Source organism: Chlorocebus sabaeus, chromosome 1 (genome assembly GCF_047675955.1).
Source record: "Chlorocebus sabaeus isolate Y175 chromosome 1, mChlSab1.0.hap1, whole genome shotgun sequence".
Lineage (NCBI taxonomy): Eukaryota > Metazoa > Chordata > Mammalia > Primates > Cercopithecidae > Chlorocebus > Chlorocebus sabaeus.
Window position 1 is genome coordinate 24,766,603 of NC_132904.1, and position 25,516 is coordinate 24,792,118.

The 25,516-nt window shown below is 37.3% G+C and overlaps 1 protein-coding gene across 11 annotated transcripts in view; it reads left to right on the forward strand.

Moving 5' to 3' along the window:
* The window catches only part of LRRC4C (leucine rich repeat containing 4C), a 205,942-nt gene that overhangs the window by 57,963 nt on the left and 122,463 nt on the right, over positions 1-25,516 (forward strand). For 7 of the 11 annotated variants that reach the window (XM_073017224.1, XM_073017220.1, XM_073017238.1 and 4 more), the window contains exon 2: positions 16,785-16,864. The exons of the other annotated variants lie outside the window; for them this stretch is intronic. The gene's annotated coding sequence lies outside the window, so the exon portion shown is untranslated. The remainder of the gene's footprint in view (positions 1-16,784; positions 16,865-25,516) is intronic. 11 annotated transcript variants of the gene reach the window in all.

Here is a 25,516-nt window from a genome sequence, read left to right on the forward strand (position 1 = left end):
AATTATATATGTTTGTGCAATATACATAGAATTAGAATTGGAGATTTCAAATAATTATCACCCTCCAAATACATACTGAGAAAATTGAAAAACCAATATGAGTTGGAGGAATTGGAGAATCTAGGCTGAAATTGTTTTTTGAGGCAGATTGTTTTTATTTCCAAAACTCCTAATTATGCCTGAGGCACATTCATACAAGTGTTTGAGCATTTAGATTGGATCCAAATCCAAACTTGAGGACCAAGGATTTGAGCACATTCCTATAAAAAGCTTCCCCTACTGTAGTTGTACATGGAGGTAAAAGATTGATCTAGAGACTATGAAATGTGGTGAAAATAAAACATAGTGGTGAATTTTGTTATTTTAAAAGATAGGCACATCGCTGTAATATTTAATGACACAGAGCAGCCCACCTTTCAATTTTAGAAAGTTTGAAGAGTAATTCTATTACACAGCCATATACCCCATGGATGTTCCACCCGGGACCTATTATAGCCCTTAGCAATAGGTATCTATACTGCCTTTTAAAGTAAGTAAATTTATTTTCACATAGAACAAGAAGTTCAGGGAAAGAGTGCTTCTGGTTTATCTCACTAGTTTAACAGCAGCATCAAGAACAAACATCTTTCCATCATTTTGCTCTGTTCTCAGCTTGTTTGTAGCCTTAGTGTTCAAGCAGTGGAGATTGCAGGCATCATATCCAGACATCCAGACAGCACACAGGCCAAGTAAAAAGAGTTTATCTTTTCCTTAAGTCTTTTAAAATTAAGGAAAACTTTATCAGAAGTCTTTACTAAGCCTTCTTTTATGTTTCATTGGCTAGAAGTATGTGCCCAAACCCATGATCAGGAAAGAAAGTGAGGCAGCCATGATTGTCTTAGGCGTTTCAAGACTCACTCTTTGGGACTGCATCAGGCGGCTTCTTTCTCAGAAGGACATGGCCACATGGAGGAGGGAGGACACCTGAATGAAACGCCGGTTTACTTGGCAACTAGAAAGAATGGGGATAAAGACAAAATATTTTTTAGGCATCAATACTGTCTATTTAAGTCGACTTATAGTAAATACTCTTATGTTCTTATATTTTTATACTTGGTATATAGTAAATATGCTGTGTCCTTATTTTCATGGAAGAAAGAGAGAGGAAGGAAAAGAAGAAAACACTTTCATATTTTGTTTTGTTTAGTCTTCTCTATTCAGCCAATAGAATTCTTTGGATTCGTTTCTATCAATTCCAGATAAAGCACAATAAACATTACTGGGCCAAGAATTAGAATCATATTGTCAGAAACTGATTATAATTGGGTGGCCACTGCTTCTTTCTTGGCAAGGGATCAACTTATTGCAGTAATGTATTAAATAGCCCTTCAAAATACAAGAGCCAAAAAACAATCTCCTTTGGAACTAACATTCTTAAACAGTATCCAGATTAATGGAAAGTGCCTGTATTAATGAAATAAAACATCAGAGCTTTGGCAGGAGTTGATTGGCAGAAACACCCGATGGCTTGATACGTCTGTCTCCTGAAGACATAAATGGATTCCTCCTTGTAAAGGAGAATAAATGACTGTGACTGAAGCTAAAGCTCTCGTCTAAAGAAAATGACTTTCTGCCTTCTGCCAGAGTACCTAGGAGCATAATTCTCAGCCTTGCATCTTTGTGCCTACTAAACTAGGATTCTGACTGTAAAGATAAGAAAGATTCTACATCTGCAGTTATGAATACTGCATCATTTTGTATTCATTAAGAGAAGATAGGATAAAGGGGTATCTTCCTTCTTGATTTATAAGGATTCAGGAGATGTGGTTATGTAGTTAATTGATGGGTTGATTTAGAAACTTCTTTATTTGTTCGTTTATTTATTGGTTCATTCATTCATTCACTTATACAAGCATGGAATTACTTAAGAGTGTCTGTTCCTTTCTGGGCACAGTTATATACTGGATGTGTTAAGGTTTGCTGAAACCAGAGTCCTAGGTTTGAGCCATTTCTAGGGCAGTAAAGGGATGGAAGGGAGCTATGCCATGCACTCTACCAAGATTTTTACATATATTCTTCCCAACACTCCCCACAACCCTGTAAAGTTGTCATCATTACCTCCAGTTCCAAAAGTAGAAAATGGAGACTCTGAGATGAGGTACCTGTTCAATGTGACTCTAATTTTTGGTGATGATCTTGGCTTTTGAACCTGGGATTATGTTATTCCCAAACTAGGATCTTTCCACAATAGAGTGGATTATTCTCTACTCCAATCAAATATTTACCCTCATCTCTAGATACCCAGAGAGCTTTGCTATCAAATCCCTATAGTCAGTTGGTAGATGTTGCTCTGCAGAATGCATGAGTGGATCCAAAGCAATTCAACACAACTAAAAAGGTTGTAGAGCTCAAAGGTGAGGTCAACTGATGGTCATAATAGGAAATTCTGTATTTAAGAACAGTAGAATGGTGCTTGCAGAATGAATAAATGGACTCTGAGTTAGAGGCTTTGTAACTTTGCCAGAAATAGTAAAACATGAGTTGGTATATCAATGATACAGTATCAAATTTGTTTTCTGCAGGATATTTTTGGCTTCTTTTTAAAGACTTAGTTGTCTCCCAGATAACTGAAGTTGGCAGACAAATGGCCCTTATACAAATGAGGTTTCATACCAAAATATTTTGTAATTGGGTGGAAAGTGATTCTTCTTCATCAAGTGCTTCTTATCCTAAGGCTAGAACCACTCAGTGACATGCATGGGGCGGATTCTACTCCTCCCATTGTGTGAGTGAGGAGGCTGAGTTTCACAGAGGCAAAGTAGTCTGCAGGAGGTCACTCATACAGCCGCTGAGCAGGTACATTGAGCATTTCTCCCCCTTTGCATCAACTCTATTTGGGTTAGCCATTATTGGACTGAACAAATTACTCTGCATAATTTTCTAAAAATAGCTCTCTCAGAGATTATAAATAACATTTGGGTAGACTTTATGCATCTTGAGTAGGGGGACAGATATATCTGAACATTGAGTGTTTATCACCTTGCTGTGTTGACGCTTTGGAGCAATAGCTAGAATCATCATGAAAGTTTCAGGAAATTTCCAGTGTTTCTCAAACATGTCAGCCTTGCTTCACAATCAGTGTTTTTGCTTTTGTTGTTTCCTCTGCTTGAAATGCTCTAGAGCAGGTGACTTTGTGGCACATCCCAGACTGCCTCGGGGTTGGGCTCAGGTGTCACCTTGTCTGGGAGATCTTGCTTTTCCACAGGTGTAAAAGTATAGTCCTATCCTCACACTTCCTATCCATCCTCTCTGATTGTAGGACTCTTGTCCAAAGCATTTCTCATCCTCTTAGATACAAGATAATTTACTCATTTTTAGGGCAGAGTGCTGTGACTCATGCCTGTAATCCCAGAACTTTGGGAGGCCAAGGTGGGAGGATTGCTTGAGGTCAGGAGTTTGAGGCCATCCTGGGCAACATAGAAACCCTGTCTCTATAGAAATAAATAAACAAATTATAGCTAGGCATGGTTGTTTGTGCCTGTAGTCTCAACTACTTGAGAGGCTGAGGTGGGACAATTGCTTGAGCCCAGGAGTTCTAGGTTACAGTGAGCTATAACTGGACCACTGCACGTTAGCCTGGGTGACAGAGTGAGACCCTGTCCCTAAAAGACAGAAAACAAACAAACAAACAAACAAAAGCTTACTCAGTTTTTGATTGTCTCTTTCTCTCTCTATCCCTCTAGTATGCTAAGAAACAAGACATTTTGTTTGTTGTGTTTACTGTTACATCTTCAGTGTCTGGAAGAAGGTATATGATAGGAACTCATACATTCGTTGAATAATGAATGAAAATATTCTTATGCATATATCATATAGGAACATACACATATGCTATAAATTCTGGAAGTTCTATTATGTGTATCATATTTTGAAAAAGGAGGAGTTGAATAGATAGACCTAAGAATAACATATCACAATAGCAATAACAATTTGAAACATCGATCTGTGATCTTTTGTCTTCATTAGACTGGGCAATATGAAACATGGACCATGTTCAGAGAAATGTACAAGTGAGCAGCACATGGCTGAAATTCTGCTGTCTAGCTTTATCATTCTGCCCCCTCCACAATCTATGACATCACCATGCTTTATTCAGATCCTGAGTTCCCTCATGCTCTTTTTCTACCTTCCATCTAAGTCTACTTTTAAGCACTCATTTTAATTAAAGTGTGAATGGCTAACATTGTATTTTATCAGCCCTTTTAATCATTCAGTTAGGATAAAATATGAAAAAATATTTGTTCTTAGCATTTGCTGGTAGTTTGGAGCTTTATTTGCATTGACACACCTGTCTGGGGACACAACCAGGATTCAAGTGTTATCTGCAAGGATACGGGAATAATCAGAAAAGAGTGGGACCTAGAAGTCGGCTTCCTGGCCAGATAGCTGTTTTCACTATCTACTTTAAATATAAGATCTAGAGAAACGGAATTCATCCCATAGTTTGATAATCTGCTTTCAGTAATAATGTTAAAGGAAAAGGGCATGATTTTTAACTATAAAAAATATATAGTGGAATAAAATCTTCATAATGTAAGCAGTACCTCAAAGTAATAATGTATGATAAGCACTTTATAAGTATTAACTTTTTTAATACTTAAAACAGCACAATGAGATGTCTCACTGTTGTTCTGTTTTACTGCTGAGAGAATTGAGACAGAGAAAGGTTATTCGATTTGCACAGGGTCCCTCAGGTGGCTTATGTCAAGCCAGGATTGGATCCAAGGTAATGTGTAGCATTTCAGCTGCAGTGCATCTGGAGGGTTAAGTTTAATAATCCATAAATCGTGTATTTCCATCACTTATTTTGCTAAGAGCAAATCATATTCACCCTTATCCTTTGAAGAGAAATGTAACACAGGAAGTCATTAACATTGATCATCTCATTTAGTCACCACAAGCATTTTTTGAGGTAGTTACAGTTAATGCGCATTTTACAGATAACTGAGATTTACTGAGATTGAGTAACAAGTTTTAGGTCTCAGCTAAAAAGCGTCATATCTGGCATCCAAAACAAGATCTGTCTGTTTTTATACCAGCTTTTTATGCCAACCTGCTTCTTTGCTTGGTAGTTAGCTCACAACACCGAGTAAACAAACAAGCAAGAGATATTTTTTCATAGTCTTAGTATGTACTATGTTTTTGAAAATATGCCGTTGTAAAGTCAAACATACTTCAAAGAGTTAAACTGTTTTTACAAGTCTTATTAAATTTCTTAGTCCAGAAGTAACCTTAGATATTTGAACATAAAAGTATATATACCTAGGTGAATGATAACTTTGGAATTAAGCACAGAGTGTTTCTGCAGCTATTATAAAGATATTTAGGGATTGCTACTATCTGTAGAAATGCTAAGTGGAATAATTGGAGGATTAGGTAAAAATTATTCTGATCCAAAACTGTTTTCTCTTCAGTGTCTCAGACATCTCTAAGATGTCACCCAGATACCATAATTTTATCTCTGCAAACATTTTTTTTGTAATGAGGAGAGACTTTAGGTCTGGGAAAATGAGCCTAAAGTCTCCTATTTTTCAAAAAGAAAGTATTGATGTTTTGTCCAGTGACGTGTCTATATGAAAGTGCTTTTATGAGCTTCTCATATTATTTATGAGAATAAACATAAAATATGCCATATATATATATGGATTGCATAAATCTTTTGATTGCTTTACATTAATTTCTCTTATTTTCTGTATTGGAGCCATATAGATATTTTCTGCTTTGTATAATAAAAGTCAGAGGAACAAGTGAAATCAATCTCACAGCCACATCCATAAGCTGGGCCATTTTATCTTTGCCATCCTGTGGGTTTCAAGCTATCTCTGCTCCACACAAAAACCCTGAATGAAAGTAAAGTGTAGCAAATATTTTCAGAAAGGACTTTTTATTTTTTGCCTTCTCTTGAAAACCTAAATCAATATTTGACCTTTTCACAACCCTATCAAGATAAAATGGAGTCTTTGTGTGCTGACTCAGAACTATAAAATATGTGGTAAGATCCATTTGTCTTGAGAGCTCTCTGTTCTGTGGGGTACTCTGTGTATGTGCTGGGAGAGTATATGTTAGGTGTGTGTATGTGTGTATGTATATATGTATATACATATATGTGTTAGGGTTGTGTGTATGTGTGTGTGTATATTAGGTGGGTATATTATGATTATCTAAGTATATAAATGTGTATTCGTGGTGCATGTGAGTTATGTGTGTATATCTACACATATATGTGTGTTAGGGTTTTTTGTGTGTGTGTGTGCATTTCTGTACCACTGCTTGAGATGATCAGCCTATTCATGGTCAGTAATGTTGCCACTATCTTAAGTATGAATAATATTGTGTGGTTTATACAATGTTTTCACCTGAGTCATGTCATCAAAGCCATCTGATTCCATGAAATAGGATAGATATGTATAAATAGGTAAATGCATAGAATATAAGTTTAAATAATTCATTGACACTCAGAGAATCCAAATGCATGCAACTGGTTAGAAGCAGTGTCCAGATGCCAAACAGACCTCCTAACACTGAACTCCAAAGCAGGCAGTCCAAGGTACACTCAGAAAGTAGCAGCCGGATGAACACGTGTTCTTTGTTGTGTTACAACACAAAATGCTGCAGTGAGAATCCCAGGAAATGACTTGTCAATGCATTGTAAGAACTGAAATTTGTATACAGAATGGCATGAACTCTTTTAAATTGAAGTAATTTATTGGAGCTGAGGTGTTTTCTTTCAACTGCAATGAGATCCTTTACTTCTAGGTGAAGGTGCTCCGTTAGGTGAGGCTGCTCTTTCTTCCTTGGTTTCTTATCTCAGATATGCAGGCCCCCCTGACCTTGGAATTGAACTGTTCTACTAATACATAGTGCTTTGCATTTTAGTCATTCTTCTTTTCCTTCAAGCCAGGCTTTGGGGCATAGGGCTGGGGGAAGAGTCAGGAAATGTGGAGGCTTGGAAATATCTGTTTGTAGGTTTGACTGCACATGTAGTTATATAGAGGAGGAGTGGGCACAAAGGGAACTTCCGTGTACTCGAAGGTGCTCCTTGTACCTTCAGTTTGCATCAACGGGTGAATTTTGCCTCACCCACTGAGCAGTTAAATAACATCACACAATATATTCATTGTCCTAATATTTAATTACCTCTTTTTTACAGAAGCAAGAATAATCCATATTTCATAGTATTATAATGAGAAGCATAATTAATGTATCTAAAATTAAAGAGAAGCAACCAATAGCAGGTGACCACTAAAATTATGGTCCTTTGCAATGGGTAAGAGATTATGTACATTGGATCTCAGTGACCTCCTTTCTGACTGCTTAGGAAGGTCTGGTCTTGTTTATGCATTTGTTTCTTGCAAAATGTACTACTACTGCTTGGATTATCCCAGTGACAATAACAGATTTTCACGGATTTAAAACAACCTAAACATGAAAAGACAATTCTATCTCACTTTTATAACTCTGATTAATTCAAACCACAGTTCAGGAAATAGATAAAGGTAGGCAGGCACAGTTGACTACTGAGGTGAAAAAAGGTCTCTCATCACAAGTTCATATGAGGATCACAGTGGTTCTGATCTTCAGTCCAAATAAATGGTTAGCTAGTCTACAGAAATAAGCAATGTCAGATGACTTTTGTCAACTTAAAATAATCAAAAGGGTCAGAATTTTATTATTTTGAGACAGACTCTCACTCTGTCACCCAGGTTGGAGTACAGTGGTGCAATCTCGGCTCACTGCAACCTCTGTCTCCTGGGTTCAAGCGATTCTCCTGCCTCAGTTTCCTGAGTAGTTGGGATTACAGGTGCCTGCCACCATGCCTGTCTAATTTTTATATCTTTAGTAGAGGCAGGGTTTCACCACATCGACCAGGCTGGTCTCGAACTCCTGACCTCGAGTGACCCACCCTACTTGGCCTCCCAAAGTGCTGGGATTACAGGTGTGAACCACATGCCAGACTTAGAATTAAATTTAAAGAGAGTTTATTCAAGCATAAAGTTTGAGGACCTCTGCCCGGTAAGCACAGATTCCAAGGAATAGAAGTCAGTGTTCTGAAGCATAGAAATTTGGAATCATATATGTAGATAAATGTTACATAGGGAAGCTTAACGAAATTTCAGTATCTTTCTATGTAAAGCTTAATGCATAGTTACAAGAATCAGATTAGTCAAGGTGTTCTTTTTCTTTTGCAAAAGTTATATTTGATATTCCACACTGAAGATGTAACAGTCATGGGGTCTTTTGTGCCAAATGGTGAGTTAGGTACAAGATAATAAAGAAGGTAGTTCATCGGTAACAAGGATTCAGTGATTAGAATTGGGAGAGGTCTGGTCTCTGCTCTCTCCTAGTCATTTACAGAACAAGAACAATAAAGAAAACAGTGAACCTATAATCTAAGAAACAGAAGTTGCAAACCTGCAATGTGACAGTCTCCAGGACTTAACTTGCCCCTTGGCATAATAAATTTAGAGGGTCCTGAAATTTTATTTTCTTTTATACTTTATTCTGCCCTAAATTGGGTAGTGATGAATATCTTATCAGAACAAAAGGCAGTATCATACTGTCTGTGCCTCTTTATTTATCAACTCCCTCTGATTTTGAAATTTTAAAATAAGCATCACTTTTTTTTATGAATGGATCTTTGAAGGAAAAAAAAGTGAGAGAGTCTCGGCCTTTTTTAGGGAACAGAGACTTTAAGTATTAAGTATGATGTATTCAGAGATATCAGAAAACTTTTATCCAGTTTTCTGAATGCAATTTCCCAGTAAAGGTTATTCTTTTTGTATGGGCAAGTGTATGCGTATACATATATACAATATTTCATATACATGCATTTATGATTATATGTAGTATATATAATTTTCATTTATTAAATATACAAAAAATACAGTTTTCTTATTCTGGTATCCACATACTTTTGATCTTATTACCTTTGAATCCATCTTTAATAGTCACTTTGTTTCACATTTGGATGAAGTATAAATTCAGTGAATTTTATAATTCTGTATGTTATTATTGGGAAATGAGACTAATTTAACTCCAGCTAAGAGATTATTATTGATTTTTTATTTTTTTGAGATGGAATCTCACTCTTTGGCCAGGCTGGAATGCAGTGGTGTGACCCAGAACCTCCACCTCCTGGGTTCAAGAGATTCTCCTGCCTCAGCCTCTCAAGTAGCTGGGATTACAGGCTCCCACCACCATGCCTGGCTAATTTTTGTATTTTTTCAGTAGAGATGGGGTTTCGCCATGTTGGCCAGGCTGGTCTTGAACTCCTGACCTCAAGTTATCTGCTGGCCTCAGCCTCCCAAAGTGCTGAGATGATAAGTGTGAGCCACCACGCCTAGCCTCCAACCAGGAGATTATGACTGCTTGCTGTTACTCTGATAACAGCAAGCTCTGGCCTGATACTCTTGGGTATCAGGTACCCTTAAGATGAAAAAAAGCAGTCACTGCCCTTGTAGTCTCTGATCTCAAGCCGTGGTCTTCAACTAGGGGCAGTTTTACCTACTCCTCAGAGGACAATGTCCAAATACATATTTTTTACTGATATGTAATAATTGCACATATTTATGAGGGACAAGTGATATTTAATATATGCATATAATATGTAATGAGCAAATAAGAGTAACTGGGAATCTATTACCTCATACATTTTTCATTCTCACAATTGAAAGGGAGGTGCTACTCTTTTTTCATTTTTTGAGACAGGGTCTTACTCTGTCACCCAGACCAGTGTAAGTGCAAGATCCTGGCTCCCTGCAGCCTCGAACTCCTGGGCTCAGGTGATCCTCCTGCTTCAGAATCCCAAGTAGCTGGGACGACAGGGTCATACCACCATGCCTGTGGTCTTCTTATGTTACCCGGACTGATCTCAAACTCTTGGCCTGAGACAATACTTCCTCCTTGGCCTCCCAAAGCACTGGGATTATATGCACCTACCCTGATGCTCCTGTTACCCAGTGGAGAGAGACCATGATGCTACCAAATATTCTACAACACACACGGCAGCATTACCAAAAAAAAAAATTAGCCTAAAAAGTCAACAGTACTGAGGTTGGAAAATCTAGCCTATAGAATGAGAAATATATAATGCATTGTTATAAGCGCTATCTTAGGAACATGAATGAATAAAGTCCTGGGAAAATTCAAAGGAGGGAGAACTGAGGGTGAAGAGGTGTTGAAAAAAGCTTTATAGAAGAAATGACATTGGAACTTGACCCAGAAGAATGAGCCTGCTTTAGCCAAGGAAGGATGAAAAGGCAGAGAGGCATCCTAGGCAGGGGTGCAAAGATGAGAAAGTGTAGAAAAGTAATCATGTCACAAGGCTTTTACTGTATGCAGTTACTACAGTGGTATACCTTGACTCAACGGTTACATACAAATGAGGTTAACATCACTCTATATGAGAATTTTTCTTTATGTGGATTTTAAGCTGCATATATAAAACCTCCTTAGAGAAGAGACATACAATCATTTTCTACTAAGGAGAGGAAGCTTTCCAGACTCTCTAGCTTCAGATGTCTTACAGTCATTTGTAGATATGCAGTCAGTATATGTACAAATGACTGCTAATTCTTCCAAACTTTTCTAGAACTAGAATTCAAGAAAAGGGCTTTAAACAGCTAGAACCATCTGGAAGATGACATGACCCCTCTATCTGAACAATGGAGAATATCAAGACCTTCAAAGACCTCAGAGACAGAAAAACAACAAACAAAAAACAGAACAACCCAATGATTGTTTAGTATTGACAGTGCAATGACCTAGAGTGTAGACTCTGGGAATCCCACCCCAAAAACTTACTGTGTTTGACTTTTGATAAGTGATAGAATCTCATTTACTTCCATTTTCTTCTTTTTGAAATGGGTATAATGTTATATCTGTCATAGGATTGTCCACCTTTTATAGCTTGGCTTGAATAAGTTCTCAATATGGGTTCTTTTCACTTAACCCATTGCGATCTGAAAACATGGGGGTTTAAAGACCCATGGTCAGTCCTGTGTTGGGAGACACTAAAAGCAAGATTTTAGCCTTCCTGGTAGGCAGAGAAGATATTGCAAAGGATAGCTTTATAATAGGAAAATGCTAAGTGCTGTGGGCAGATAATGAGGTTGTTTAAGAACCATTCAATTAACAAAATGAGACAAGTGTGGTACACTCAGTGGGTGCGCTGGAGAAGTCTTTTGAAATGTGTGATTAAAAAAGGTCCATATTTAAATTATTTAAAAAAAGAAAGAAAGAAAGAAAAGGAAGGAGTTACAGGCTCAGAGGGGGTAAGATTGAAAGCAAGCAAGATTAGTTTAGATTGAGGAAAAATTCAGTCTCTTCAGTGATTGAAAGACAACCATAAACTCCACCTGGGAAAACAGCTTCACTTTATCTCCCACTGAGCAGTTGGTATTATTTCTCTTTGTTGGTGTGTTTGAACATGCTTAGATTTCTGATAAGTCATGGCAGAAATAGTAAACAAATTATTTTTTCTTCCTATGGACATCAATACTAGAAGAAATATGAGCATATATCTCACACATATACCTTTTATTTCTAATGCTTATTTTTTATATTAAAATTATATCAGTAGTGAATTGTATTATAAAGGAACTACCTACTTTTATAATCTAAGAAAGATTAAAAATATATGCTTTTACTTATAACCTCATGGGTATAGATGATTTGAGGGCTCAAACCAGAATTATTAAAAAAACAGAAGACATATTTCAGTTTTCTTCTAGTTAATATCTTCTTCTCTGGTACAAATATTAGAGATGATGGAGACCACATGCTTCTGTTCATATTTCTGCCACTAATAGAAGATGAGATGAATTTCATCACAGTTAAGTTAGAAGAATGAATCTGTCATGTATGTCACCTCAAAGAAGCATCTAAATGAAATGCCATGTTATCATTTTCCACATTCCTTAATCACTACAGAGATGAAGTACTAAATCTAAAGTCTGCAGAGTGAACCAAAAACAAAATAACATTGAGTATTTGATGTCTAGAAGGAGTATGGACTAATTCTATTTATTGTCTTTTTTCTTTTCCTTTAACACTTGATAAAAAGTTAGGACTTTAGGACCGGGCATGGTGGCTCATGCCTGTAATCCCAGCACTTTGGGAGGCTGAGGCAGGTGGATCACCTGAGGTCAGAAGTTCGAGACCAGCCTGGCCAACATGGTGAAACCCTGTCTCTACTAAAAATATAAAAATTAGTCGGGCATGGTGGCAGATACCTGTAGTCCCAGCTACTTGGGAGGCTGAGGCAGGAAAATCACTTGAACCCAGGAGGCAGAGGTTGCAGTGAGCCAAGATTACGCCACTGCACTCCAGCCTGGACAACAAGAGCAAAAAAAAAAGTTAGGACTTTAACAATATGTAGCATGTATCTAAGAATTTTAACATAAATTAACAGTTTTCAAATATCTAAAGTTGAATACTAATACAATGGTGGAAATAATTAAAATAATAATATCCATAAAAATAGTATGCTTTTATTGAACACTAAGCCCCAAGCACAATGCTAGTGGTAGCATTTAATTTAATACTAAAAGCAATCCTATGAAAGAGATAATATTGTTATCTATATAACTACAAGTAAATAAAATAATCCTTAGAATAGATTAATAATTTGATTGAATTCATGCAGCCAGAGATGATGATAAAATCAATTTTATCATTCAGCAAATCTGTAATTTTTTTAATGAATTAGATTGAAACGGAATAATATAGACTAGAAAACCATTAGAGTGCATGACAGGTAAGGTCCTAGGATTTGAGGATCATATCAATAAATCATCAAAAGCCACAAGTTGTAGGCTGTCAGCACCTACTCATTGACTAGTACAGATTCTGTAACGTGTGGGCTTTTCCATTAAAAGCAAATTACAACAGTGACTATTTACTAAGTGCCTCTTTGGCAAAACACTGTATTTAGGAATAAGCCATGGTTTTTATTGTCGTGGGCTTCTAACATAGCTGAGAAAAATGGCATTTATTCATAAATAATGTAGTAACATATGCAAATAATAGAGTAAAATCTAAGAGAGTTTTTAAATAAAATGTACAGAGTAGCATTCTTTAGAGGAAGGAAAGGTAACTTTGACTTGGGTGAGAATTAAGTTAGGAAATTGTATAAGAGATAAATTTGAACACAATGCCTAGTTGGTCTCAGGAAATGGCCAAGACTGATGAAGATCAGGTCAATTTTGAAATTCTTACTGGGTTCATTCATGGATGAAAAAGATCAGGATTTTTACAACAAAGGTCACAAACAAAGTAGCTGAAAAATGAACTGCTCAGCTGCTGAATAACTCCTTAGGAGCCTATTGATGTTAATAATGCAAATTTGTCCTAGTTTTTTATGAGCTATTAATTGGAAAAAGTCTATTTATACAGTTATTGCAATCCAGATGCCATGGACGATGCCAATGTCTTTAATACAATATAAGTGGTAATAGTTAATAAATACTTTAAGGTCAAATTTTATCTCTTCCTCGAAGCTTATTCAAATACTTGAAGTCAGTCCCAATGAGCTCTCTCTTTTTAAGAATCTCTCTTTACATAATGTACTTCAGGGCCAAAAAAAAAAAAAAAAAAAAAAAACCACTTACCCTTAGCCCACTGCTGAAAATCATCTCACAAAAGGCAGGTTAATAAGTGAGAAGGCATATGAGTTTATTAACATGCATGGGAGAGAAACACAGCGATTACCCTACCATATAAAGGGACATAAGGAAATGTGAATGACTTTGAGGGGAGTCAGTGATTATTAGGAAAATTCAGTGGGCTTGAAGAACATACAGTGGCCTGGGACAGTCTCTTGGGCTGCAGAGCAGACAATGGTTTGTGGCAAAAGTCTATCCAAGTGTGTTGACAGACTTGTCCTTCTTCCTACTGAAGCAGTTCAGTTAATGAAATTTCACGAAAGAGAACTTCTTTGGTGGATCTGGGCTTTAGATGAGGTAACTTCAGAGAGCAACTTTATCCTGTGCTTTGGGAGAGACAGGAGGCAAAGGATTGAGAGATTGAGAGCTCAGACAGGGGGCTGAGCTGGGGGTTGTCAGACTTTGAGCTTCTTCTTCAGTTCAGCGTGTGAAAGTGCCAAATTTTGGGGTATAAGTTTCTGAGGCCAATATATTCATTGCTATATTATACTTAGTACTTAAATGTCATCCTAGCTTTTTAAAGCAAATTTCTTGTTTGTGCATATCCACTACTTAAACAGATTACGAACTTCTAGGTTCACTTGCCTTTTTCTAACACATTCTTAGTTCTTTACACATGAGACATGATGAATGCAGATGTGATGATTGGTTAATAGATGCAAGTTTTCAGCCGGGGGCAGTGGCTCATGCCTGTAATTCTAGCACTTTGGGAGGCTGAGGCAGGCAGATCACTTGAAGTCAGGAGTTCAAAACCAGCCTGGCCAACATGGTGAAACTCTGTCTCTATGAAAAATACAAAAAAAAAAGAAAAAAAGACAGGAGTGGGGGCGGGAGCCTGTAGTCCCAGCTACTCAGAAGGCTGAGGCAGGAGAATTTCTTGAACCTGGGAGGCAGAGGTTGTAGTGAGCCGAGATCACGCCATTGTACTCCAGCCTGGGCAACAGAGTGAGACTCCGTCTCAAAACAAACAAACAAACAAACAAAATAGATATGAATTTCTTTCTGTATGGCTAGGAAACGATTAAATAAAATAATAACAAAATTATATAAAATTTAAATGATCAATAAAAACATGTGATATACATAGGAAACCTAGCACAAAATGAGTACATGGAGGGTTCTCAATAAACATCAGTTGCATAAATGAATGAGTCATGAATTCTAGCTTTTGTCACTCACTAGTTGTGAGACATACTCATATCACTTCCTCTTTTGTAGACTCAGTTTTCTCATCAATAATATGAGATATATGAATTTGAAGAATAGTTTCCTACCAAGCTTTCAAATTCTAGGAAGGTGCTTGATGAGTTCCACAAAATATAAAGTATATTCTTAGCCAATGATAGACATTTAAAGTGCCTTAACTTATGTTGGGCCCAATATGTTATTTCAAAGAAGAGCTCCACTGCTAAAACTGTTTGAAAATTGTTGGCATACATTAATTATAGTGTAGAAATTTACCTTTTTAAACCAATTTGAACACATAAAATTTAAAAGGGTATCTTGCTGTCATTACATTACCATACAGGAAATGGACCAGAGGTCCTGTTATTCCAGAAGCCACATTCAAATGAATTTGACATTAATTTTCTAGAAATATTGGAGACAACATTAATTAATTGCAAAGGCACATAACAGTTCTTTTGTTGCAGAAAACAAGGAATGTATGTTTATTTGTCATGCATACCATGGGGAGCTTCAAACAATTTTTTTTTTTCAGACTGGAATAAAAAATCTTATTTTTTCTCTTCTCATTCCATATTCTCTTTTTAGTTAAAAGAAGAGCATGCCGAAAACATTCTATTGAATTGCTCCTTTGATGAACGCTTGGGTAGTTTAGCTTGTCATAATAGATGACAATAATAACGCTACTAATAACAGAATTGTTATTTTTTGGGTGTACACTTTTTTCTAGAATTTGTATCCTCTGTGTTGACCACATTGTGTATGCAATTATTTAGGTACAGATACTAGCTTACTTTATATATTAAATGCTAATAGGACCCAGTGTTTCAGGTTCACTTGTGTATGTCATAAAAATGAAACTAATCCATTAAACTCTGATTTAATGATTGGCCTAATTACTAGGGATATGGGCAGTACTCACTTTTACATACATGACATCTGAGTACTGCCTTGTTGAGTTATTACATTTACATCTTCTAAGCCATTTAATGAAACTGGGTTTAAGTCCAGATGATCTCTCAGATTTTACAAACTTAAACCATTCCCTGACTTTCTGATATTCTGCTAGAAAACAGTAATGAAAAGGAGAAAACGGAAAAAACATGAAACTCATTTAAAAAATAAACAAAAGCCATTTCAAAGATATTGTCCCATACAAGAATGAAGAAAGGAAGATAAGTAAATGTAGTTAAAGCATGAGCCGTGATCATCACACAGTCTTCATTCAAAAACTGAATTTGCCTTTTAAAATTATGCATTGCCAACTCTTTGTATATTAACATAGTAAAATTATAATACAATAGGAAAAAAAAGGTTTCAAAAAAGACCAGAGAAGGCCAGACATCTGATTAAAAAATGCTAAAATGTACAGCTCCCTGGAGACTGGAGTTCCTTTTTAGGTTGATTTTGAAGGACTTGTCCAGGCAGGGAGCCTTCCAGGAGGAAATGCATCCTTGTCTGGGGTTTAGTCAAGGGCTAGACTCCCAGGTCCCCAGTGAAAAATTTCTCTAGAGAAATTCCCGAGGCAGGGCCCAGAAAGAAAGAGTCACCAGATCCTCAGAAGGGGGAGGAGAAGATTTACTCTCCCTCTGATCTGACTTTTAGTTGCAACACTTCTCAGGCAAAGAGTATGCCAACAGCCTTTCTCTTCTGCTTTGCTTGTCTGTGGTGGATACTAGCAACCTATGTGGTTCTAAAGTATCAAGCTGAGATTATAGTATGAACGAGTTGGAACATCAGTAGTGCCAAGTGCCATTTAAAAATCTTTTCATCTTCTGCATGTTGCTTTTGGAGAGGAAATGTACTCAGATGTGGTTTCCAGTCTTGCAGAAAAATGGCATTTTCAGGCTGTATGGGACTCTTACATCATCTAGTTTCAATCACCTCATTTTGCAGATCAAGAAACTGAGAGTGAGGAAGAAGGGACTGGCCAGAGTTACTCAGCTAGACAGTGACAGACAACAGTGGAACTTGTGGTAAGTGGTATGGCTTCTGGGCTTTTCCTTCCAATATCTCACTGCAGCCTCCAACTCCTGGGTTCAAGCAGTCCTCCCACCTCAGCCTCCCAGGTAGTTAGGACCACAGGTGCACACCACCATGCCTGGCTAATTTTTAATTTTTTTTTGTAGAGACAGGGCTCTTGCTATGTTTCGCAGACTGGTTTAGAACTCCTGGCCTCAAGCAATTCTTCCACCTTGGCCTCCCTATGTACTAGAATTAAGTCATTATACCCAGATGATTTTTAAATTGTAGACACCTGTCCATTATTTAATAACCAAAAGACTTTATAAAAGTAATGTATTTTTGGCCGGGCGTGGTGGCTCAAGCCTGTAATCCCAGCACTTTGGGAGGCCGAGACGGGCGGATCACGAGGTCAGGAGATCGAGACCATCCTGGCTAACACGGTGAAACCCCGTCTCCACTAAAAAATACAAAAAATTAGCCGGGCGAAGTGGTGGGCGCCTGTAGTCCCAGCTACTCGGGAGGCTGAGGCAGGAGAATGGCGTGAACCCGGGGGCGGAGCTTGCAGTGAGCTGAGATCCGGCCACTGCACTCCAGCCTGGGCGACAGAGCGAGACTCCGTCTCGAAAGAAAAAAAAAAAAAGTAATGTATTTTTATGCCTAAACAACAGTGTTGAGGCATTTTGATGAAGCCTAAAGTTTTAGTTAATATTTTGCATTGTGTAGAGATATTTACTTTAGAATGTGGCCTAGAATTAGGCTAAACATTTTGAAATTGTGCTCTGGTTTTGAAAATGGTTGACAATTTCCTATATTACATTCTAAAACTATAAAATCCTAACACTATAATTGCTTTCTTAATGAAACTATAATATATATTTAATATTATTACCTATGTTGTTTTACTCATTGCTAAAAATGTTCAGTTCACATAAATGACTAAAGCCAATTAAAAACTCATACTATAGAGGACAGAAATGCCCAAATAGGTTTTAGTTGAAAACTCCATTACTTATAAGCATGGATTAGGTTTTTCTTTTTCATTTCTTCAGCAGGCACATTTTAGACAACTGACAGCAAATCCATTATGTAATGGCCACTACAAAAGCTTTCATCAAGAGTGTGCATGTTTAGTGTCTCTGTGTGGGAGAAACTGGGTTATGGTAGTTGAAAAGGCAAAAGATTCAAGAGTAAGATAGAACTGGGCTTTTAAGTTCTTGGCTCCATGGATAATGCAATCAGAATTCTCTAATCCCAAGGTTGGAGCATTGGTTGACTATAGACGGAAGCCATCTGCATCTTCAAAGCATTAGACATGGAGGTTCTCAGATATTTCTGTACATGAGTGACATGTAACAAGTTATACATGACGATATTCGCAGGAATATCATAAGGATCTAATGATATAATGTATGTGAATGAAATGTATACATTCTATACACTAGAGAAGTCTTTTCTCTTCTTGTATTACATATTAAAACAAATGGATGCCTGAAAAAACATGCAGAGTTAGAGGAGAGGGTGTGGGAAGCAAATAGTTTTCGTAATAAAGTTATGGTTTAGAGCAAAGAGACTGCCAGGAAGCAAATGAAATATTGATGCCAGAATATCCAGCGTCCATGCTTCTTAAAAATGTTACCTATGTATGAGTCACTTGGAGATAATGTTAAAATGCCAGTTCCGATTCAGGTTGTCTGGGGGTGGGTTCTGAGATCCTGCATTTCTTAAAAGCTCTCACGTGATGCCGATGCTGCTGGTCTTTAACACTTTGTGGGTTTGTGTGTGTGTGTGTGTGTGTGTGTGTGTGCGCAGGAAGGTTTTATGTCTTCAGATTAAGGGTCAACTGAGTATCTTCTCAAGAAGAAACATTTGTTGGGGTTTATATGCCAAGGCAGTACCATCCAGCCTGGCTAACACCCATGTTGCTATACCATAAAAAAGCTTTCTACCCTTTCTGGGTTTATTAAGTGTCGAGAAAGCATTCGGCTTTTACTATTTGGCTGGGGTTTTTGGCTGATAGCAGCAAGGTAGGAGTTTAAATTTAATAGAATTAGGAATAAGCAGGATCTAGAGAGAGACAGTCTATCCATTACTAAGGGAGAAGAGTTGCTTTTTGTCTCTTTACAAGGCCTTATCTAATAGAGATCTCTGAATGCTGCCTTAAGAATCTGGGATATGTGATTGGTTGTCTTAACTATCTTTTTCCTTGACATATTGCATGTTTACATTACCTTGGACCCTTCGTTTTCCTAATACAAATATGAACACATATGAAGAGGCCATGTGAGATTTCTCCCTCTTTTTGTATTTTCAGTTCCATTTAACAAACACATACTGATTAGTAGGTTACAAAGTAGTGGACGAGGCACTCTGAGGGACGTGAGAATCAAAAAAAGAAGATAGGTTGCAAGTACTGTCAGTTTACCTATAGAGGATACGGACATTAAAAATAACCAAATATAAGGCAGTTTGAGTTTAAAAACACTAGATTTGGGAGGAAATATGCTTAGAGAGCTGAAATAAATTGAAATCAATTTTGCTGGGGAGTTAGGAAGACATTGTAAAGGAAGAAGACTTTGAGTAAGGATTTAGAACATGGTCGTTTGCATATGGTGACAGCAAATACTGAGACCAAGTCTTTGTCGTGTTGTAGGTTTGTAAACAGAGAGCAAAAGCAAAGACCTAGGTTAAAGTAATGTAAGTAGGACCATGTTGAAATTTCAATGTCATTCTTTGGAATTCATCTTAAACCCTAGGTTTTGTATGGGACTGTTACAGATAAGGGATAACATTTTAAGGCAGTGTTTTTGCTGCATTTATCAACTGTTGATTTATTTTTCTACTGCACCTAGTTCTCTGGACCCGGCAGGAGGGAAGATCACCTTTTATATAAACATATCCCCTTAGCAAATAAAATACAGCCCTTCAGCAAGTATAGGAGTAAGATGGGGAGAAAAAAATGATGCCAAATCCTCTTTGAAATCTATTTCTGTATTAACTCATTTATACATTTGGTGTTCCTTCATTGCAACTCACATGTATTACACTCATATGTAATACACTCACATGTATTAAAAATTTTCTTTTCTCTAACTTAGGTGAATTTACAATTCTCTTTCAAATAAGTGTTTTCCATGAAAATTACACTGGAATATTGGCTGGTCATAAAGAAGAAATTGTTTATATCTTTCCTTTGATATGCTCATGCTTAGCCATTTTTAAAAGATGATCCTGCTAGCCTCCTCTGATTTCTGATTGTCCTGGATGGTGCTGTTGCCTAAGCAGAACAGGGCTGGGGTATTATCTGCTATCACCAAAGTCAATGTAGCCTGAGGATCAAACGTAGACAGAAGTGAGGATAGCCAAAGAATATTAGCCATTATCCAATTGAAAAGCAAGTTTGGGGCCAAAGTCAGAAAGTGAAATACATTCAAAACTTACAAATATTTAATTACATGTCAGGAAACAGTGGCTAGAGCAGGGCTCTGTTGAGGGATTACAGTGTGGGGTATTTGTTTTTACTGGATATTGATTGTGTTGGCTGAGATGGACTCAAAGAGACAAGAAATGATTTGCAAATGCCAATCCATCTCTTTTACTGGCTACCCTTGAAGATATTCTCTTAAGAACACCAATAGTGTGAAACTTGTGCTGCTGTATTAACTTTGTATCCTTTTGAGTTCCACTGACCAAAACAGTGTACCATTTGGACTGAGTTTGTTGTCAATATATCTGAATTAATTAAAATCCGGGAAGTGCACAATATTAATTTATGTCTGTGTGATTCTGAATTTTGTGTAAACTCTTTTCAGCAATGGCTGTTTGCAGATTACTTTGCATCCCTTCTCATTTGTGCTGTTGCTTACCCTTCTTTCACTTCTTTCCTTTCCTTCTCATGCTCCAACTTTGGTGGCATAGGATATCGTGATATTATTTTGATTTTTGTCAAATCAGGCTGCCAAATCCAAATTCCAGGCAATACTCAAACTTCAAGGGCATAGATGTTTCATACTGATCAGGGTTTTCGTTATTATCTAGCATTTATCTTCATTTTTTAGTTTAAAACAAGTAAACAACTAAGCAAGATATTGAAAGGAAATATAGAGGAAGGTAGAATGGAGGGTGGCAGAATAAGAGAAAGGGAATGAAAAAATTAAACCAACATTTATTGGGTGCCAACAAATACCAAACACTTTGCCAGATTCTTTATATACACAGTGCTCCTTAATCTGTACCACGACCTTGTCTTAGGGTGGTCATTGGGCCCACTTTATCAGTGGGCAAATAGAGAGTAAGAAAAATTCTAATCAGACGTCAAAGTCATGCAGGCACTGCCCAGCGGAGCTGAGGCAAGACTTTGGACCTCTAATGCTCTCTACCATCAGGCTGATAACTGCAGTGAAAGTGCTGTCCTCTCTTTTTCACAAAGTAGCTTATACTATGCCAAGATAAGCAATTTAGATAAAAGGCAGTAGAAAGATGAGAATTGAGTAAAAGTTACAGATCCACTCCCTTCCAACTAGATTACTCTTTTCATTCACTTTGCACCTAACATATATGGGTTGCTTTATGGTGGTAATGAGCTTTTTATGTGACTATGACCTGTCTGTGCCTTAGTCAGCAATATGGAGTTGTGCTGAGTACTCCCTGAGCTATTTAGTCAGTTGATAATATAGTCTGCTCATGCTTCATATGCAGAAATTGCTTTTTAATATAAATCAAGATGACTGTGTTTTTTTCTTTGTAATCCATATCTCAACTTCAGTGTTACTAGTAAATGGTGTTCTCAGCTCTGCACATTTGTTTTTAAAGAGCTACATATGAAGCATTTACTTCATACTAGTAACTGTGTTAGGAGATACGTTTGTTAGGACAGTCTGAACTCTGCTGTGATAATATAGAAATCCTGAAGTCTTGGGGGATTAACATGACAGACATTTATTTTTCTGTGTATGCAGAGTCTACTGTGGGCCTTGCTGTTCTCCAGGGCAGCTCTCTCTCAAGTCCTGTGTCAAGCGGCCATTTTGCTTCTATGTTAACGGCTTTGCCATTCCAACATGTGGCTTCCATATTGCTATTACAGGGGAAAAGAGAGCTGGGGAAGGGAGGTGCCTCAGGGACGTTTTTCCTGACTTTCCTTAGAAGTGACACACTAGCCGGGCGCGGTGGCTCAAGCCTGTAATCCCAGCACTTTGGGAGGCCGAGACGGGCGGATCACGAGGTCAGGAGATCGAGACCATCCTGGCTAACACGGTGAAACCCCGTCTCTACTAAAAAAAAAAAAATACAAAAAACTAGCCGGGCGTGGTGGCGGCGCCTGTAGTCCCAGCTACTCGGGAGGCTGAGGCCGGAGAATGGCGTAAACCCGGGAGGCGGAGCTTGCAGTGAGCTGAGATCCGGCCACTGCACTCCAGCCTGGGCGACAGAGCCAGACTCCGTCTCAAAAAAAAAAAAAAAAAAAAAAAAAAGAAGTGACACACTATATTCTGTCCATAATCTTTTTGTCAAAACAAGTCATCTGGCCCCAACTAACTGTGAAGGTGGTGGTGAGGAGGGTGTTGGAATGTATAGGCTTCTCCATGCCCGTGAAATAAAGGATTAACAGATACCAGTGAGTTCTACTGATACAAGCTCTTGGAAGAACAAAGATCGAATTTTTAAAAGTTATTTGCTTCCATGGGAACTATGCAGTCATATGAGGAAAATAATAATTACAGAGGAGTATTTAGGGCTGTATTGCAATTTGATAGGACCTGTAGCTCCTTAAGCCAGCAGCTGCTGTTCTCTTTAGAGAGTTCCTTTTTCATCTGAAAAACTTGACTCGAGACTTACAAATGTCTGTCTGCTTTTGTGTTCATGCTGTCTGCTTTGTTTTCTTAAATATTAGAGGTCAAAATGTGTTGAAAAACCCAATCTGGGTCTTACAGTTTTTCCTGGAGCAGTAGCCTTGTGGTAGCTGGGTTTTTTTTTTTTTTTCATAGACTGAAGAGAATTTCCCACCATGAGCCATGACTGGCAGAATGAAGCTGCGCACCCTGGTAGCTCTTTCTCTGTTGGGCACTTGTTCTTTATAATGTCTCAGCATTTATGACTGGCCTGGGCAAATATTGAGATAGAGTTCTGGCACTGGCCGTATAAAGCAGCAAAGCATAGGCAGTTGAAGGCAATATTTTGCCTTGAGTAAAAATAAGAATACAAATAATAATAATAAGGCCATGCAAATATGTTTAGGTTAGAGAGAATGAACAGATCCATGGAACTGGATTCAAGATTGTATTGCGCTAGAGATTCTAGATATTTTCTTCTTGGGTTTGGTACCTATGTTTCTGTTAATACTTTTGTATTAAAAGATAATTGGTAAAGAGCTACACAATTAATGAGTGTCATGTTGATTTGTATGGAGGGAAGAATACAACCTGTACCATGTTTTTTATAGTTTTTCTTATAGTGAAAACACTTTTCACAATTTGTGCCTTATTTATAACTAGAATATGCCTTATCCATAGACTTAGGTATTTGAGCTTTTACTGTCAAATATTTTCTTTCAACCATTTGTCACTGTGCCTTGATTCTCAACTTTCATTGACTTTAAGGTTATATCCATATAAAGAGTTTGCTTTGGCATTTAGACACATATTATGACCTCTAAGTAAATGTTTTCAGTAAATCTAGAGAGGAGGTATGATAGTTTCTGGAAATTTGAAGAAAAACTAGAAAAGTAATCTGGGAAAATTACACAAATAATAGTTATGATAATAATATAATCACAAACATTAATTGAGCATTCATTATAATCCAGCTATTGGGCTAAATGTTTTACAAGCATATTTTTGTTTAATCTGCATAATTGTGTGAGATAAGGACTATTATATATGTCTGATCTTTCAAAGTTAGCCAAGAATTGTCCTGCTACAAGATAGTTAAATGGTTTCTAAATGTGTGGATAATCCACAAAACCAAAATATAACTAAGGAAATTGCTGCTTAAATTCTGTTTTTTAACTTGCATAAAGATAGTCTATTTTAACAAAAGTGCTGCAATCAGGGTAATTGGAAACAGAGATAAAGCAGTGGAAATGTGTTTCGTTTTTATTCAAAAGTATCCAAAGAAAAAAATATACTACTTAGTACGGTGGTTCTCAATGGGGAGAAACCTTGCGTCTCTACCTATAGGACATTAGGCAAAGTCTAAAAACAGTTTTGATTTTATACTGGCACCTTCTGTATACAAACTAGGGATGCACTGCTAAACATCCACCAATACACAGGGTAGGCCCTACAACTAAGGTTTTTTGTTTGTTTGTTTTAAGACAGAGTTTCTCTCTGTTAGCGAGACTGGAGTGCAGTGGCAGTCATGTCTCACTGTAGCCTTGACCTCCTGGGCTCAAGTGATACTCCCATCTCAGCCTCCTTAGTAGCTGGGACCACACACATGTGCCAACATATCTGGACAATTTTTAAACATTTTTTGTAGAGATGGGGTCTCACTATGTTGCCCAGGCTGCTCTAGAACTCCTAGGCTGCAGTGATCCTCCTGCCCTTTGCCTCCCAAAATGCTGGGATTTGCAGACATGAGCCTGGTCTGAGTTTCATCCATTCCAGAGAGTCAGTAGCACTGAGATAGAGCTTGTGTAAAACATACTTCTCTTTCTAGATAGGTGAACTCTTGTAACTAAGAGCTCAGTCAGTTTCTAGATAGGTGAACTCTTGTAACTAAGAGCTCAGTTGTGTAAAACATACTTCTCTTTCTAGATAGGTGAACTCTTGTAACTAAGAGCTCAGTCAGTAGATCTGGGATTCAGGGTTTTGACTCTACTACGTGACTTTGGGAACTTAACCTCTTAAGTCTTCATGTAACTACTTATAAATTGGAAATAGTGATAATACCTTACAAGACTGTTCTGAAGACTAGAGGAGAGAATTCTACAAAATGATTAGCATAGTCCCTTGCATTGTTAGATGAACATTAATTCTAGCTGACAAAAAAACTTTGGTTAAACAAAGTATGTTCTTTGGGGACTCTTAAATACTGCTGCTTAGCAGATGTTAAAAAGAGCTGCTTCCAGATCAGACAGCTTTATTTTGAACAATGTCTCCTGTACTTGTTAACTGTATGACCTTGGGGAAGTACCTTAGAACCCTCTGTGCCTCATTTTGTTCATATATGAGATGAGGGTAGTGAGTAATATGCATCTTCTAGATTTTTTATGAGGCTTAAATAAGAGTATAAATGTGAAGTACTTAGAAGGATGTCTACCACTTACAGGCAGATGGTGTTAGCTCTTATTATTCATATACCTAATATTGTTAGATAAGGCATAACATATAAATTAATCTTCTGACCAAGTGAACATTACCCCTTGAAATACCAGTCCTATGTTTTAACAATTAAAGTAATGAAAATCACTCTACAATTATTTTTAAAACTCTTGCTTAATTAAAAATGAGTACTAAATGCTTTTAAACATTTCATTGTTCACTCAGGGTCCTTGTTGTAATATTGTTTCTTGTGTACTAGATTATGATATAGGAAGCTCTTAGAACAATTGAAGTATGAGGGTTTTTCTTAATCCAGATTACTGAGACTTTTATTTTTGTCTTTAAAAAAAAATACTGTTTTTATATCATTTGTATCAAAATATCATCTATCTGCATCTAGGATCTCTA